Raw genomic sequence first — 5,394 nt, 5'->3', positions numbered from 1 at the left:
AGAGATCTCATCAAGAAAATTAGAGATATCAAGGGAACATTTCATGCAAAGATGGGCTCAATAAAGGACAGAAATGGTAGGGACCCAACAGAAGCAGAAGAGATTAAGAAAAGGTGGCAAGAATACACAGAAGAACTATACAATCTTCAGGACCCAGATTACCATGATGGTGTGATCACTCACCTAGAGCCAGACATCCTGGAATGTGAAGTCAAGTGGGCCTTAGGAAGTATCACTATGAACAAAGCTAGTGGAAGTGATGGAATTCCAGTTGAGCTATTCCAAATCCTGAAAGATAATGCTGTCAAAGTGCTGCACTCAATATGCAACAAATTTGGAAAACTAGCAGTGGCCACAGGACTGGAAAAGGTCAGTTTTCATTCCAATCCCAAAGAAAGGCAATGCCAAAGAATGCTCAAACTACCACACAATTGCACTCATCTCACACGCTAGTAACGTAATGCTCAAAAGTCTCCAAGCCATGCTTTAACAGTACGTGAACCAGAACTTCCAGATGTTCAAGCTGGATTTAGAAAAGCCAGAGGAACCAGAGATCAAATTGCCAACATCCGCTGGATCATCGAAAAAGCAAGAGAGTTCCAGAAAAACATCTATTTCTGCTTTATTGACTATGCCAAAGCCTTTGACTGTGTGGATCACAACAAACTGTGGAAAATTCTTCAAGACATGGGAATACCAGACCACATGACCTGCCTCTTGAGAAATCTTATGCAAGTCAGGAAGCAACAGTTAGAACTGGACATGGAAAAACAGACTGGTTCCAAATAGCAAACGCAGTACGTCAAGTCTATATATTGTCACCCTGCTTATTTAACTTATGTTCAGAGTACATCATGAGAAATGCTGGGCTGGATGAAGCACAAGCTGGAATCAAGATAGCTGGGAAAAATATCATTAACCTCAGATATGCAGATGACACCACCCTTATGGCAGAAAGTGAAGAGGAACTAAAAAGCCTCTTGATGAAGGTGAAAGATGGGGAGAAGGGGGATACAGAGGATGAGATGGTTGAATGGCATCACTGACTAGATGGACATGAGTTTTAGCAAACTCTGGGAATTGGTAAAGGACAGGGAAGCCTGGTGTGCTGCAGTCCATGGGGTTACAAAGAGTCAGTCAGACACAACTAAGCCACTGATCTGAACTCACAGTGATTTGATGAACAAATTTACCCACAGAAATACAAATTATTCAGCCAACTATTAAGAATTTTTGTTTTTGTTTGTTATCTTCTAGAACTAAGTTTGGGACCTGGTTGTACACTGGAATCATCAGGAGAGTTAAAAAAAAAAAAACAGCATAAAGGGAAAAAAAATAAAGAAACCCTCCAACATCACCCCAGAACAAGGAAATCAGAATCTGGAGGGGTAGGATTTAGGCAGTAGGACTTTTTAAATCACCCCAGGAGACTCCAGTGTGTAACCTAAATTACGAACCATGGCTCCAGACTGAACTTCCCATTATGTAGGAAAGTGAGGCACTGAAAGATCAATGGAGCGCCTAAAGACAGAGCGAATTCCTAACAAAGTCAGGACTGAGTTAAATGTTTAGGTTACCTTTCCATTGTCCTTATATTTATATCATGCTGCCTGTAGCACACTTTGAGATTAGCTGAAGACCTTTCAATCCCGGCAATATCTTTAATCTTTACAATGAACTGAAATAGTAATGGCAAAATAAATTGGATTGAAAGATGTAAAATCAGATGTACTACCCTTCCTTTTTGGGATGCCTCCTGAAAATTCGTATTCAACATTGTTCTGAGAGAGTTTCATGGGTGCAGTTCAAGCACCCAGGAGCTAACCTGCGAAAGCCTATTCTAGTTAATAACAAACAACCCTGAGGCAGAGATTGAGCTCATCTCAGAAACTCCTTCTCACTCTAATGTTTTATGAGTTATAATTGTGGCTTAACTGTGCTGTCCTCCACGTCTCACACAGTTAAGTTTCTTGCACATATTCCCTAGGTGAATAATACACAGATAGAAGCAGACATGGAAGCTAGGAGAGGCACTGAAAGCCAGGTCAGTGTCTTTCCTGATGAATGACACTTAAATTGCCCTAATTAGAAACTAATAGTCATGCTGACCTTGTCTCCATCTCCCTTGATCCCCTCATCTAACCACAGAAGACAATCAGCTCTGTGTCCCTTCTTACAAGTTTGCCTTTCTTTACTTCTGCCTTAGTTCAGGGCTTCAACATCTCTTGCTTGGATCTCTAATACAGAACAAGTAAACTTCTCATGGCCGCCTATGCATGCTCAATCGCTTAGTTGTGTCTGACTCTTCACAACCTCATGGACTGTAGCCCTCCAGGCTCCTCTGTCCATGGAATTTCCCAGGCAAGAATACTGGAGTGGGTTACCATTTCCTCCTCCAGGGGATATTCCTGGCCCAGGGATTGAAGCCACGTCTCTCTGCATTGGCAGGCAGATTTTTTACCACTTATCCACCTGGGAAGCCCCTCTAATGGCTAGACTCATCCTTTCAATCCATTCTCCAGTCATCACTCTTGAACACAAACCTTAATGTATCACTCTTCTTAACTAACAGAACTTTGGGGTCTAACTTTCCGCCTCTTGCATCCTGCACTACCCTCTCACCCCAACTCTAACCAGTCCCAACTCTGCTATTCCCGCTGTCACATTGCGTTCCTTCTGCCTGGAATGCCACGTCCACCTGCCCAAGCCCCATCATCACTGAAAAGTCTATGCAAATACTACTTCTCTTCTACCATTTCTTCCACCCTAAGTAGAGGCAGACCTATCTCTTTCCTGTTTCCCAAGTGCTACACTGCTTTGGAGGCTTCCCAGGTGGCGCTAGTGGGCAAGAACCTGCCTGCCAATGAGGGAGACATAAGAGATGGGGGTTCAATCCCTGGGCCGGGAAGATCCCCTAGAGGAGGGCATGGCAACCCACTCCAGTATTCTTGCCTGGAGAATCCCATGGACAGAGGAGCCTGTGTCCATAGGATCTATGGTCCATAGGGTCGCAGAGTTTGTCATGGCTGAAGGGACAGAGCACACACACTGCCTTTATTGCCCTTTAAAAAATCATATTGTAATTGTCAGTTCTTGTCTATCTCCTCAGTAATTTCTTCAATTATCCACTCTTCAAGTATTTATTAAGTACCCTCTGTGTCAGATCATCTTCTATATAATTGGAATATAATAGTGAACAAAACAAAATCCCTGCTTTCATAGTGCTCACAGTCTATTATGGGAAATGGAAAAAAAAAATGTACTTTATAGAAAGTGTCAGATAGTGATCAGTGCTATGAAAAAAAAAAGCAGGAAACATGGGTGCTATTATAGAAAGACTAGATAAAGAAGTTCTCTTGTATCTTGTAATATTTGAACACAAACCTGACACAGTGAAGGAAAAAGTCATGCTGAGAACTAGGAAAGGATATATAGAGGAAAGTGTACAAGCAGAAGGATCTGTAAGTGTGAAGGCCTCTTTGAAGACTCATTGACCTTTTCCTGTCCTATTACTAACCAGAGCCTGGCAAAAGTCCAATAAAAATTGGGAGAATTATTGCTGAGCTCATAGCCTGGTAAGGATATCACTGCAATTCACCTCTCTTTGACTAGAGGAAAAATAAAATGACAGAGAGGTCTGTATGTCCCTGCTGAGATCATGCTAACAGTGGTCTTTTAAGGCCAGCTCAAATTGCTACTAAGTTCCTTCCATGCATATTCTCATTGAACCTAGTTTTTACTTACTCTGGGGACATATCTCATTTGCTTTATATTGCCAACATTTGTGTGCAAATATTATCTCCCTTCAAATTCCTTGAGAACCCAGATTGTGATCTTAAAAAAAAAAAAAAAATTCTGTACTTTTACACATCACTTAGCTTGCAGAACTGAATGTCTGGATAAATTCTAACCAGGTTAGGCAAATATTCAGAAAGGCTACATCCTCATCCAAGAGTTAACTGTAGGGGAGGAGAATACACCTCTCCCTCTATGAAGGCTTATTAGTAGCTGCCACAGTAAGTGTTTTCATAATTATCTTTCATAATGCTGTCTCATGAGTCTTCATAATTTCTCCTGGCTGAGCAGGGAGGTTAGTCAAGTTCTCAAGGGAATTTTTGAAGCCTAATTGGGTGTTTCAACAGCAAGAAGATTCGGGATGGGGACAGGAGGAACCTGGTGTTATTAGTGGGGGTGATCTCTGCGGCTGGTGGGGCCACACCCATGTCATTATCCACTTTTCCCGTCTCCTCAAGGTGCGGCTGCTTCCCCCTCTCTTTAGTTTAGTCTTTCTCTACCAACTTTTTTTGCTCTCTTCCAAGAGCGGACAAACTCACCAAAAACAAGGGAAGGCAGGGGAACGAATATATAATTCTTTTAGAAGAGAAGAAAAACCTTATCAACAACATCCCTCCCTGCATGGGATATAGGATAAAGTGCTAACAGTTAAGAAAACATACTGAATATCCTGCCCTTAGCTGCAAGTCTGCAGCAATGACTCGCGTTTGAGCCCATCACAGCGTCAGTAAGAGCATCAATTCCCTTTTAACTCACCGCAGTCCTAAGTGTAGACTAGGTAAAGTGTGGAAACTACGATTTTTTAAGAGTGTGATGGGATTAGGAGAAGGAACCAAAAGCTTAATCTTCCAACGCCCCTCAACCCAGAGGCGCTTTAATTAATCTCCACGGCTGACTTCCTCCCACCTTCTCCACGTGCCCCTTTAACTACCCCCCCACACACAACCCCAACTCCTCTCAAGCGCTCGATTGCCTCCTCAGTTACCTGCTCGCTAAGTCTCGAGGCTCGGGGAAAGAGTGCAGCTGAAGTGCCGGCCGGCAACCAAGGGGTGCAGACCGAAGGTTCCGGCGCTCCAGGGCCCGCCGGTTCCACCTCTGGAGAAGGCGCGCTCCTCCCTTCACGCGGCCTCCCAGCGGCGTTCGGATCCCAACCAGTTATCCCCGCCCACTCCCGGGCGAGGCCCCGCCCTCCGGGCCCAGAGCTTTTTTAGCCCTCGGCAGGCGCCGTAGTCCTCCAGCCCCGCCCCCCGCCCGAACCTTGGCCCGACTCTTTCCGCGCCGGCTGGAAATGCGCGTAGCGGCGCGCGGCGGGTGGGCGGCCTGGCTTCCTCGCACTCCCACCCCCCGCCTCGCTCTAAGGGCTCTGCGGTCCGACCCCCCTGCGGTTAGGAAGCGTGTCACTTTCTGGATCTCCCGACGACTGCATTGGCCCGTGCGTTAACGTTCCTGTTGCTGCGTCCAGTTACGGCTGCAATTGTTCCGGCGCCCCGGCGCGGGGACAGCGGCGTCTGCTCTCCGCAGACCCGCGTGAGGGTGCGGGCGGACGCGCCAGGCAGTGCCTCTCCCCGAGTCCTTCCTCCTCGCCTAGTTCTCCACACA

The 5,394-nt window shown here is 45.5% G+C and overlaps 1 protein-coding gene across 4 annotated transcripts in view; it reads right to left on the bottom strand.

Moving 5' to 3' along the window:
• The window catches only part of POLR3G (polymerase (RNA) III (DNA directed) polypeptide G (32kD)), a 47,894-nt gene that overhangs the window by 40,913 nt on the left and 1,587 nt on the right, over nucleotides 1-5,394 (bottom strand). Inside the window, exon 1 of one of the 4 annotated variants that reach the window (XM_010831914.1) lies at nucleotides 4,781-4,970. The exons of the other annotated variants lie outside the window; for them this stretch is intronic. The gene's annotated coding sequence lies outside the window, so the exon portion shown is untranslated. Of the gene's footprint in view, nucleotides 1-4,780; nucleotides 4,971-5,394 lie in introns of those variants that run through there. 4 annotated transcript variants of the gene reach the window in all.

Source organism: Bison bison, unplaced genomic scaffold (assembly GCF_000754665.1).
Source record: "Bison bison bison isolate TAMUID 2011002044 unplaced genomic scaffold, Bison_UMD1.0 scf7180017864533, whole genome shotgun sequence".
Taxonomy (NCBI): domain Eukaryota; kingdom Metazoa; phylum Chordata; class Mammalia; order Artiodactyla; family Bovidae; genus Bison; species Bison bison.
The sequence above is the reverse complement of the archived record's forward strand: the minus strand, read 5'-3'. Positions and strand labels throughout refer to the sequence as shown.